Source organism: Mobula birostris, chromosome 4, assembly GCF_030028105.1.
Source record: "Mobula birostris isolate sMobBir1 chromosome 4, sMobBir1.hap1, whole genome shotgun sequence".
NCBI lineage: Eukaryota > Metazoa > Chordata > Chondrichthyes > Myliobatiformes > Myliobatidae > Mobula > Mobula birostris.
In genome coordinates, this window is record NC_092373.1 from 73,688,896 (window position 1) to 73,701,339 (window position 12,444).

Below are 12,444 nucleotides of genomic sequence, written 5' to 3' on the forward strand. Positions count from 1 at the left end.
TAAGTGAGGAAGAGGGGTAGAGTTGTGAGGCAGTGTGGCTTCTGTCTCACAATCTTCTATTCTATTGTGGGGTCTTGTTAATTTCCAGATTAGGCAACATCGATAGATAAAATGTTAGTATTTCAGATTGCCCTGAAAGATCAACATCAGCCATCCAGCAGTGCTGCTTCACCTCCAGGGGATTCAGAGCATCGTTTCTGTTTTCAAATACAATGATGCCATGGCCAATCAAGCTATGTCTCTTTCTGCTGGAATACAACATTAGCAATCTTAGTGCCAACTACAATGTACTCCCTCCCTTCACTTTTTTGAGGTGGTAAAATACACTTTAATCAGTGATGACAGGCTTTCAGACACAACAGGAAAACTTCCTGAAAATATTCGAGCCTACTTATTGCTAGGTTTTGCAAGAATGTTCCCAGCTCTAAGTGCATTGGAGGTTTAATAACAGCAACTTTTCTAGCCCCTGTTAATATTTGGAAATAAAAGTGTAAATCAAATTAAAAGCAAGATAAGTTACATTCAATATGCAGAATAACAGAACAGATTTTTACATTTAGGTTTATGCTTACTGTCAAGAGTAAATCCACTGTTGGTTACTTCTTTCAGCATGTTGATGGGATTAAGGTGAACGTTTTGATGAACCAGTAATGGAGTCTGTAAATTGATTATTAACTCACAGCCAAGGGGCAAACAGTGAAGGTCAACCGGAAAAAAAAGCTTTAACTTTCTATAAACGCAAGAAGTCTTCAGATGCTAGAAATCTATTACAACAGACAGAAAATACTGGAGGAACTCAGCAAATCAGACAGCATCGATGGAAATGAACAAACAGTCAACATTTGAGGTCAAGCTCCTTCTTCAAGACTGGAATAGAAGGAGGAAGACGCCACAATAAAGGGCTGGAGAGGAAAGAAACTCACGAGAGCTGAGTAGACCATAGGAGAGAGGGAAGGAGAAGGAGATCCAGCGGGAGGTGGTAGGCAGGTGAAAAGAGGCAAAAGGCCAGAGTAAGGAATAGAAGAGTGGCAGGGTGTTGCTCTCCGCTCTGAGGGGTTTTCTTTACCCATTCCAATGAATTGTATTTCTTCATGTTTAGTTTTTTTTCTTGCTTTTCTTATATAAAAACAAATTTGCAACGTCATTTTCTGTAGATGGAAATACTAACTTAAAAGAGGGTAGGGGTAAAATCATCCAATCAAATTATACAATTCTCAACTATTTTCACGAGTGGCAATTAAATAATGTACAATATCAATGCGAGACAACGCCGAAGCGAAAAGACTTAAAACGGATTTAGAAAACGGACAGAAAGACAATAAAGACAAGGACTTTTAAGTTAAAAAGTAGTATCAGTGCTAACTGCTGAATAGATATCCCAAATACACTGCTGCAATTTAAATCAAACGTTCTTTTATTTTAAAATATAAAACGTGTCTAATTCTTGAAAGAGGCAAGTTTCGACACGAACTGTTCACAATCTAAATTAGAATATTCTGGCAATTGAACAAGAAAATGGTGGAAAACGTGGAAGACTTACTTGAGAAACTGTTTCCCCATGGATTTCTGAAGGTTGTTTGTAAAGTATTGAATACTCACTATCATTCTGCAAGCGACAAAACAAATGCAGAATTACTATACACTGTATTAAACTTAAAAACAAGTAAACCTCACGAGACCGCGCTAAAACCGGTTCACACTCGTCTCCAGAGCGGCACATCAGAAAAGAGCAACAAAAGGGGGTGGTCTTGGGAGCGGGAGGTCGTTTAAAAAAAACTGTGTTTCTCGTTTAACTATTCCTTACAAAAGTTTAGGTGGATGGCTAGCAAAAAAAAAGTTATCGAAGAATATTAAATTTGGATTCAAACAGAAAGTACATCCTGATGATTTCTTATTGCTAAATATTAAACACAAGCTTTAAAAAATATATACTCTATGATTGAAAAGAGGCAGGATTTAAGTATTAGTCTAGGAGCGTTCCTTCCTATTGATCATATTGATCATTCCGAAATGAGCTCTTGAAATAACTTCATTGATCAGTACTAACTTGTTCCATGTTATGAGCAGTGGTGTCGCAAGTGGAAAATAAATTTAATTTCATTTCCAACCCACACCTCTTTCCCACACTTTCCTAAAATTGACAGGAATCAGGGTACAGGTCCTGGACAACAAGAAACTTTCTGTACCTCTTTTATAACCATTATGAGCAAACGACTGTTACACTGATTCAGTGTAGGGCTCACAAAATCCAGTCTGTCCACCGCCTCACACAGAGACAAACACTCGGTAAACAAAAGAAAAACGTAGGCATTAAATATATTTCATTGGCGGTATCTAGAATAGCAACTCACCTGCTAATAGTCTGCTCATTATCTTTATAAAACCATTCAGAAAAATTCAAAAGTCCAGGTTACCTGTTACAGGTTCAGCTCTCTTATTGTTTCTGCATCAATGTTGCCTGCTTTACTAATGATGTTTATTTTTATGGATGTTGAAACTGACCTTTATATATTTGCATATTACTGCAATCTGGGTGATGAGCGCTTGATGCCTCGAGAACTCAAGCAGTTACTTGTACTGTATCCAGAAATGACATGATTTCCCATCATTACCACCTATTACAGGATCTCTCATGTGGTTGGTACTGCATTCACCTGATCCTATCTGTGAGTTCTGTGCTTCTCATCTGCATTGCCTACTAACAAACTTCATCTGAAAAATATGCCAAATCTGTCAAAATGCACTGAGTTGCAAGTGCATTTTAACCCACTCAGCAAACTTGTTAATCTTGCTCATAAGTATTATTACAAGACACAAGGAAATCTGCAGATGCTGGAAATTCAAGCAACATACACAAAATGCTGGTGGAAGCTGACGAAGGGTCTCCGCCCAAAATGTCGACGTACCTCTTCCTGTGGCACACTGCGTTCTACCAGTGTTTTGTGTGTGTTGCCCATATTATTACCAGACTGTGATAGAAAGTGTTAAAGGAAGTGGTGCAGCAAATTAGGTAGTCTAGTGTAGTTTTGTGCTGTTTCATGTAGCACTATGGTCCTGGAGGAATGTTGTTTCATTTTTACTGTGTACTGTACCAGCAGTTATGGTTAAAATGACAATAAAGGCGACTTGACTTGAAATATGGCTCTGGTCCCCATCCCCATAACCTTTCTTTGCTATTAAGGAACCAATGGATATGGGATGGGTGGCACTGACGTTCTCATCTTGTAATTCACGTGGTCGTATGGAAAATGAGTAACACATGCTCCAAACAAAATAAAAATCCTCTTCTCTTCCCAGATTCTTGCACAGGAGAAGCTGAATTTCAGCACAAGGAGGACAATGTTCTCAGAATTTGCAGGCTGAACAAAGAAAATTTGCTAACAAATTTTAACACTAGCTCAGTTTCTTGTCAAAGCATTGAAGACAACAGGTATACACAGGGCAAAGGAGTATAAGATTGAGGGACACCAATGTTCAATCATGTTGTATGACAGAAGTATCAGATACTCCAATTCTTTATTTTCACATTTTCCGATGTAGGCATCACTGGCTTAGTCAGCTTTTATTGTCCATTCCTAATTATCAGTCAGCGATGTTGAACCACCTTCTTCAGCAACTGCTGTAACATAGCAGTAGGGTAATACTCAGGCATTTCAGACGACAGTTAAGAGTCAACAGTCTTTCCAGATGAAACAGCTATTCACTAGCACTCCAACTAGATCCTTCAATCTAGTGTAGTATTCACAATGTAGTCTCGTTTACACAAGAAAAACCAAAAGCACTTTGGAGCTTAACCAAGCACCTGCACACAGTCTATAAGAGTGACTCTGAACTTCCAGTTTCTAGTGACTTAAGCTCTCCATTCTATTCCCCCTTTGAGTATTTCGAAGTACAAGTTCTTGAATGACATTAAGTGCACATGATGTCCCTATCATTCAGTTCTGTGATATCTATTGATTGTGGCATGTTGTTCTGTGGTTGTGGCATCTAGTCCTGCGTTTCTCAATGGTGAATCAGTAGGAAGGACCCAGTAATATTAAAGGGAAGTTAGATCACGATTATACTCAGACATTAAATCTTACTAAAGAAGTCACGACAACTTTGAAAGGCAAAGATAAAGTGAATGTAGCTGTGTACTTACAACTTTACTTCCAATGTTAAAGTGGCAACCCTGACTCAGGGTAAGACTATCACCTTTGATTCAGACAGATATAATTTTAGCCCTACATCGGTGACTTGTGCACGTTACCTGTGCTGATACTTCAGTGCTATACTTAAGGACTTGCTCATTGCTCAAAGATGGATGATTATGGAGTACTAAGAGGAAAGGGAGGCCCTCTTGTGAGAAGTATTTTACTCAAGGTCAATGTCGTTGGCTCATCGGTAATGTAGGTGGACCATTGTGCATCCCTGGCAAATGGCAATTAAAAATACTCAAGATATGGCAGGCAATATTGTTCCTTCATATACATGTATTGTAGGGTTATGGTACGTATCGTACCTGTCCCAGCAAATGTACATTGTTTGTTATTGCCAGCGACACAACCACTTCAGTTATAGAATTTCAAAGAAGCACCTAGATTCATTGGTGACCAGATTGCTTTTGCTGCAGAGAAAGATTGACAGCTGTAGCATGACATGGGCATCCTGACTTTTATCTTCATTGCCATTCCTCTATGCAGAACAGAATTATGCCAAGAACAGTATACAATAATTGATCTAGAGATCTAAATTTCACCACCCCTTCTCCCAGAGCAATACAAGCTTCTTAAGTATTTTTGAACAATTTTAATTGAAGCACCAACCATATTGTACATGTGCTCCACCTACAATTGTAATAAAAGGAGCCAGGGTTTTGAATAGAAATAAACAAGAAGTGCTTTAACCATAAATTTGTAGTGGTGTATATATAGATTTCTGGAAGATAAAAGAAAAATTGCCACGCAAGAAGATATTATTCCATGATAATAAGAGGGATTGTACACATGCAAAATTGCCTCAGGCAGGAAGGATCATTAACACGAGGAAATCTGCAGATTTAGTCCTGACGAAGGTTCTCGGCCCGAAAAGTCGCCTGTACCTCTTTCTATAGATGCTTCTTTCTTTCTTTTTCAATCTTTTTATTAATTTCGAAGTATAGAAACAAAACATAGTAATAATACAAATAGTAGGAGAAATATTGTTACATTTAGGAAAAGTAATAAAATCAAATAGTGTAAGTTAACAAAGCTCTCAATCATGTGGAACTGACAACGGATAATACAAATCAAAAAAAAACTGAAAAAAAAAATGAAACAGGAAAAAAAAACAAAACCAAAAAAAAAAACAAACCCCATCCCCAAAGAAAAACAGAATTAATCAACTAAACTAAAAGACTTGGGCAAAACTAACAACTTAAAAATGGAAAAGAAGAAAACCTCAGCGTCGACGACTCCATTCCTCTCCAACAACAGTACAGAGAGGTAAAACAGGTTTGGAAATGATCAAATTACATCAAATGAAAATGCTGAATGAATGGCCTCCAAGTTTTTTCAAACTTAATGGAAGGGTCATAAACTGCACTTCTAATTTTCTCCAAATTCAAACACAACATAGTTTGTGAAAACCAATGAAATATCTTAGGAGGGTTAATCTCTTTCCAATTCAACAAAATGGACCTTCTAGCCATTAAAGTAAGAAATGCAATCATCCTTCGTGATGAAGAGGTTAAATTATTTAAGTCTATAATTGGTAGTCCAAAGATAGCAGTAATTGGATGAGGTTGTAAGTCTATGTTTAGGACCGTTGAAATAATATCAAAAATATTTTTCCAATATTTCTCCAACAAGGGACATGACCAAAACATGTGGGTTAAAGAAGCTATCTCGGAATGACATCTGTCACATATTGGATTAATATAAGAGTAATAACGAGATAGTTTATCTTTGGACATATGAGCCCTGTGCATTACCTTAAACTGTATCAACCTATGCTTAGCACATACAGAGGATGAATTCACCAACTGAAGAATTTTTTCCCATTTTTCAATCGGTATATTAATCTCAAGTTCTCTTTCCCAGTCAGCTTTAATTTTATTAGAAGCATCAGGACATAAATTCATGATTATATTATATATAATTGCTACTATACTTTCCTGAGAGAGATTTAAATCTAAGATTTTTTCCAAAATGTCCATTGGATATGGGTGTGGAAATTTAGGGGAAACAGTAATTAAAAAGTTTCTAATCTGTAAATATCTAAAAAAGTGAGATCTGGGTAAATTATATTTATTAGAGAGTTGATCAAAAGACATAAAACAATTATCCAAAAATAAATCGCAAAGAGATATTATACCTTTGGTTTTCCAATCAAAGTAAGCTTGATCCATCGTGGAAGGTTGAAAAAGAAAATTTGATATAATGGGATTTGCTAGAATAAATTGATTAAACCCAAAAAATCTTTGGAAATGAAACCATATACGTAAAGTATGCTTAACTATTGGGTTATTCATTTGTTTATATAGTTTAAAAGAAGTAAAAGGAAGTGAAGTTCCTAAAAACGAACCCAAGGAAAACCCTTGTAATGAATTAGCTTCAAGATTTACCCAATGAGGGTTTAAAGATACGTCCAAATCTCGTAACCAAAATTTTAAATATCGAATATTAATTGCCCAGTAATAAAATCTAAAATTTGGGAGGGCAAGCCTCCCCTGCTTTTTAAATTTCTGTAGATACCTTTTACCTAACCTAGGATTTTTATTCTGCCGAATATATGAGGAAATTTTTGAATCTACGTTATCAAAAAAAGATTTTGGGATGAAAATTGGAACCGATTGGAATATATACAAAAATTTGGGCAAAATAATCATCTTAATAGCATTAATCCAACCAATCAAAGACAAAGATATTGGCGACCATTTGGTAAATAAAAGTTTAATCTGATCAATTAAAGGTAAAAAATTAGCTTTAAATAAATCTTTATATTTTTTCGTAATTGTTATCCCTAAATATATAAATGAATCAGTAACCAATTTAAATGGTAAACGTCCATAAGTAGGTACATGCTTATTTAAAGGGAATAATTCACTCTTATTAAGATTCAATTTGTAACCAGAGAAGTTACTAAATTGAGCTAACAGATCTAAGGTAGCAGGAATTGACTTCTCCGGATTAGAGATGTATAGCAACAAATCATCTGCATATAATGATAATTTATGTATTTCGTTTCCACGGGTAATACCAACAATATTTGGCGAGTCACGAATATCAATTGCTAAAAGTTCAAGAGCAATATTGAATAGTAAAGGACTAAGAGGGCAACCTTGCCTAGTGCCACGAAAAAGATGAAAGAAAGGAGATCTATAATTATTTGTACAAACCGAGGCTACCAGGGAGTAATATAACAATTTAATCCAAGATATAAATGTCAAATTAAAATTAAATTTCCCAAGAACATTAAATAAATAAGGCCATTCAACTCTGTCAAAGGCTTTCTCAGCATCTAAAGAGATAATACATTCCGGGGTAGTAAATGAGGGGGTATAAACAATATTCCTTAACCTCCTAATATTAAGGGATGAATAGCGATTTTTAATAAATCCGGTTTGATCCATAGAAATAATTTGAGGTAACACCTTCTCCAATCTAGTTGCTAGAATTTTTGAAAAAATTTTAGAGTCTACATTCAGAAGAGATATCGGCCTGTATGATGCACAATCAGTAGGATCTTTATTCTTTTTAAGAATTAAGAAAATAGAGGCTTCGTAAAACGATTGTGGTAATTTACCTAAACTGATTGCTTCCTTGAATATTCTAGACAACTTAGAAGAAAGAATGGAGGAAAAAAATTTTTAAAATTCCACTGTAAACCCATCCGGACCGGGTGCTTTACTGGAATTCAATGATGAGATTGCAGTTATTATTTCTTCCTCTGAAATGGAAGTTTCTAATGATAGGGACTCTTCGGTTGATAATTTCGGAAAACTTAATTTACCTAAAAAATCATGCATGAAATTAGAATCATGAGGAAAATCAGAGTGATATAGAGAGGTGTAAAATTCTTGAAAGGTTTGGTTTATCCCAACATGATCAACTGTGAAAGTATCATCCTGTTTGCGAATCTTAGTAATTTGACGTTTAACCGAATCAAATTTCAATTGGTTGACCAGTAATTTACCCATCTATAGATGCTGCCTGGCCTGCTGCATTCACCTGCAATTTTTATGTAGGAAGGATCATTGTCTAGTATGGAGGATTGGAAAATGTAGCGGAAGTTATAAACACAGCCAGCTCCATCATGAGCACTATCCCCATTATCATGTATACCTTCAAAAAGCAGTACCTCAAGAAGGCAGCATCCATCATTAAAAGCTCCTATCACCTAGGACATGTCCTCTTCTCATTGCTACCATCAAGGAGGAGGTACAGGAGCCCCCGAAAACACACACACATCATTTCAGGAATAGCTTCTTCCCCTCCACTATCAGATTTCTGAATGGACAATGAATCCATGAATATTGCCTCAGTATATATATTTTTGTTTACCTTTTTTTCCACTACTTATTTAATTTAGTTTTTTGTACATACTTCTCACTGTAATTTATAGTCTTATTATTATTTATTGCAATGTACTGTTGCCACAAAACAACAAATCTCACTGCATATGACAGTGATATTAAACCTGATTCTGATTCAGAAAAAAAAACAATGGCTGGTTTTGGTAAAAGATATTTTCCGGGCTGAAAGTTTTCCAGGTTTGCAATGGTCAGTTTTATGTTCATAGTTCTGTAGAGTTTTCGTAAAATGATGTAGACTTTAGCGTTGTGAAGGCATAAAATAATTTTCAAGTAGTACAAATATTATAAAGTAGTAAATAATATCAAAGATGGTTGTGCCCTCAGTCTGACATCAGCTGAATAGTGACATGGTGAAAGCCGATTAGGAAGAGTTTGTTGCAGAAAAATGTGCTATATTTTGGGAAGAATAATATCAAAATAAAGTATGGAAGGTGCTCTCTAAAAATGAAATGGAGTAAAGAGACTCCAGAGTCCAAATATGAAAATACTTGAAAAAAAACTTGAAAATATATGAAAATAAGTATGTGTGGTGTTTGGATTTATAATCAGAGAAACAGAACATAAAAACAAACAATCATACAAGAAAAATGGAAGTCATCAGTTGGGCCAAAGCTGCTATTGTGTGATAAATCTTGCGTACCATATTTCAGGGAAGCCTGAGGAAAAGATACACAGTGAGCTTACAGAATGTCACTGTGAATGAAAAGCATTAGTTTTAAGAGGACTTTGAGAAAATTGGAACTCTTAATCTTGAAACAGAGAAAGTGTAAGGGAGTAACAGTATTCAGGTGCTCATGGTGATGAGGAGTTTACGTGAAAGAGAGACAGCTTTAAACACTCAACAACATGTGGTTCACTTGATATTATCATCTCCTTTTTCTTCATCCTCCTTCATCTGTATCAAACTGAATTTTGATTTTCAATATTTTGCAAGTCATTATTTCAGTATAGCTGACTGCTGAATGCTGCAACCAATCTCTTCATTGGCACTATTAGAAAGGCAATGAATTCAGCTCAGGAAATTTCTGAAAATGGCAAAATAAAACTCTTGACAACTTCTTTTCTAATTATGTGTGTTATACGCAAAGGCCAAAGAACAACAACTGACTAATTAATTTCAATGTGATTCCCAAGCAGAAATTATCCAGGTGCAATCCAATCCAAGATCAAAAGAAAAAGTTTGATCTTTATGAAAGCACAGCGTTAAATATACAGTGGATTCTGGTTAGATCAGCGATCGGTTTATCAAGCCAGCTACTTATTTGGGACAACTCTTAACAAAAGCAAATCAAGAATTCAAATCAAGGATTCCCTTCGCTTATTTGGGACACCATTTTGGGACTGGAGACGGTTGTCGAACATTTTCTGACTAGCATCAGTTGTGTGCACGTTGTGTGGATGTTGGACAGTACACCGTGCTTAGAGCATACAGTTTCTAAATAGTTTCACTTGTGTGTGTTTATGTTCTAAAAGCAGTGATTTTTTTTCACTGATAGTTGGTGAGGAATAAACAGTAAGACATTTTAGAACTATTTCGCTCTCTGTGGTTTCAAGCATTCAGGCGTGGACATGCCAAAAACAGCCAGAAATAAAAATGAAACAATTTCACTATTTCAACAAGTTAGAAACTATGAAGAATTTGAACAAGAAGTATCAACAATCTTCTTGAATGTTACAATCAAAATGAAGATTTGGAGAACACAATCATCGAAAGCACTGTTTGAAGGGAGTCCACTATCTGCACTAGGAGTTTGCAGTCATCTTAGTAATTTACAGTTGTTATGTTTTATAAATTCAAAACATTAAAACTAGTTGAAAGCAAAACAGGAAGCCAGGAGGTAAATGTGTGCACTTCATTTTTACTTTAACTGAGGTGTGCATGTATCATGTGGTTGTGTCATGATGTATGCAATTCATGTATTCTTACATATAAACCTGCAATAACTGTCATGGTCTAGCATGTGAAGTCTACATTCCGGTTCACAGTCCGGTCCATCATACCCTATTCCAGGTTTTCTGGTATTCCCCTATTTCTGATGAGGCAGCTGATTCTCATTTGGGCTGACTTCATAAATAGCTCCAGGATTCAGCCTCTGGCCCTGATCAATGATGTCTTCACAAAGGTACCAGTGGATATAGGTAGGTCACTGTTTGCGGATGATGGGGCCTTGTGGAAAAGAGGCAGGAACATGGACCATATAATCAGGAAACTACAAGAAGCAATTGATGGAGTGGGGTTATGATTGGGGATGTAGATTTTCAGTAGATAAAACTCAAACTGTATTTTTTTACCAGGAAAAGGGTTGAGGTAGGGAAGAAGTTAAGAATGTATGGGGTTGAATTAGAAAGGGTTGCATCATTTAAATTTCTGGGAGTTATATTTGATTCACGATTAACATGGGCAGACCATATCAGGAAAGTTGAGGAGAAATGTAAAAAAGTAATAAATGTGATGAGATGTTTGACTGGTAGGGAATGGGGAGCAAGTTGTTCAGCTTTGAAGAGAATGTATGTGGCTTTAGTGAGATCTGTATTGGATTATGGAAATATAGTATATGGATCAGTAGCTAGGTCTCTTATAAGGAAACTGGATGTGATTCAGGCTCAGGCCTTGAGAGTGTGCAGTGGGGCTTTTAAAACATCACCAGTGTCAGCCCTACAGGTAAAAATGGGAATAATGCCTTTGGAACTAAGAAGGATGCAACTGATGGCAAACTACTGGGCTAACTTGCAGGGGCACAATGATTCTCACCCTACTAAAGGAGTGTTGCAGGAGTGCTGGGAAAATGGGAGGTTTCAGAGGGATACCTTTAGTCGGGTAGAGAATGATATTGCGAAAGAATGTGAAGTATTTGATCTGAGGATAAGTCCTTCAGTAGTTTATCTGGTTGTAGCTCCATGGAAGCTTGTATGGCCTGACATAGACTGGCATTTGTTAGAGGTAAAAAGGAAAGAAAGATATAAAACAGATTTGGTAAATGCATTTAACTGTCATGTGATGGAAAAGTATAGTGATTATACTCACATTTATACAGATGGTGCGAAGGAACCTGAAACAGGAGTGACAGGGTTTGGGGTGGTAATACCAGCAAAAGAAATTGGAATCAGCAGAAGAACATCTAATAAGTTAGGGGTGTTTACAGTGGAGATGCTGGCAGTGTTGGTTGCGTTGCAATGGGTGCAGAAAGCCAGACAAGTCAAAGCATTGATATGTTCAGATTCATCCTCAGTTCTAGCAAGTTTAAGGTCTTTTCACACAAACAGTCGGCAAGATGTACTTTATGAAGTCCTTCAGTTAGTTACAAGAATTGCAAATCAGGGAAGTCAGGTAAAATTTCTATGGGTTCCAGCAGGGGTGAAGGGGAATGAGAGGGTGGATGAGTTGGCAAAGAGGGCGTTAAAGAAAGAAAATGTGGAAATGCACATTAGTATCAGTAAAGCAGAGGTTAAGTGTGTAATCTGGGAAAAAGTCAACCGAATGTGGCAAGAAAGGTGGGACAGGGAGGGGAAAGGGAGGCATTTATATCAAATACAAAAGAGTGTTGCAGTTACTAGGGTAGGTAATGGAAACAGAAGAGAAGAAATTGTGTGGACTAGGTTAAGGCTGGGGCATTGTGCATTAAACAAAACATTGAAAATGATAGGGAAACACCAGACAGGATTGTGTGAGGAATGTCAGGAAGAGGAGTCAGTAGAACATGTAGTTCTGAGTTGCAGGAAGTATGGGATACAGAGAGAGATGATGAGAAATAAATTAAGGGAGTTGGGGATGCAGGAATTCACATTAAAAGGGTTGCTGGGCATGGGTGAGAGAGCACAAGTCCGGGTATTTTTAGCGTTTTTAAGGGGTACAGGGGTTTTTTAAAGAATATGATGAATAAACAGGAATA

The 12,444-nt window shown here is 36.6% G+C and overlaps 1 protein-coding gene across 10 annotated transcripts in view; it reads right to left on the bottom strand.

Moving 5' to 3' along the window:
• LOC140196415 (beta-galactoside alpha-2,6-sialyltransferase 1-like) overlaps window positions 1–12,444 on the bottom strand; it is a 127,465-nt gene that overhangs the window by 49,377 nt on the left and 65,644 nt on the right. For 5 of the 10 annotated variants that reach the window (XM_072255572.1, XM_072255571.1, XM_072255570.1 and 2 more), the window contains exon 2: window positions 1,541–1,606. The exons of 1 other annotated variant lie outside the window; for it this stretch is intronic. The gene's annotated coding sequence lies outside the window, so the exon portion shown is untranslated. Of the gene's footprint in view, window positions 1–572; window positions 670–1,540; window positions 1,607–2,351; window positions 2,447–2,502; window positions 2,800–12,444 lie in introns of those variants that run through there. 4 more of the 10 variants (XM_072255568.1, XM_072255569.1, XM_072255567.1 and 1 more) reach the window with 4 other exon arrangements.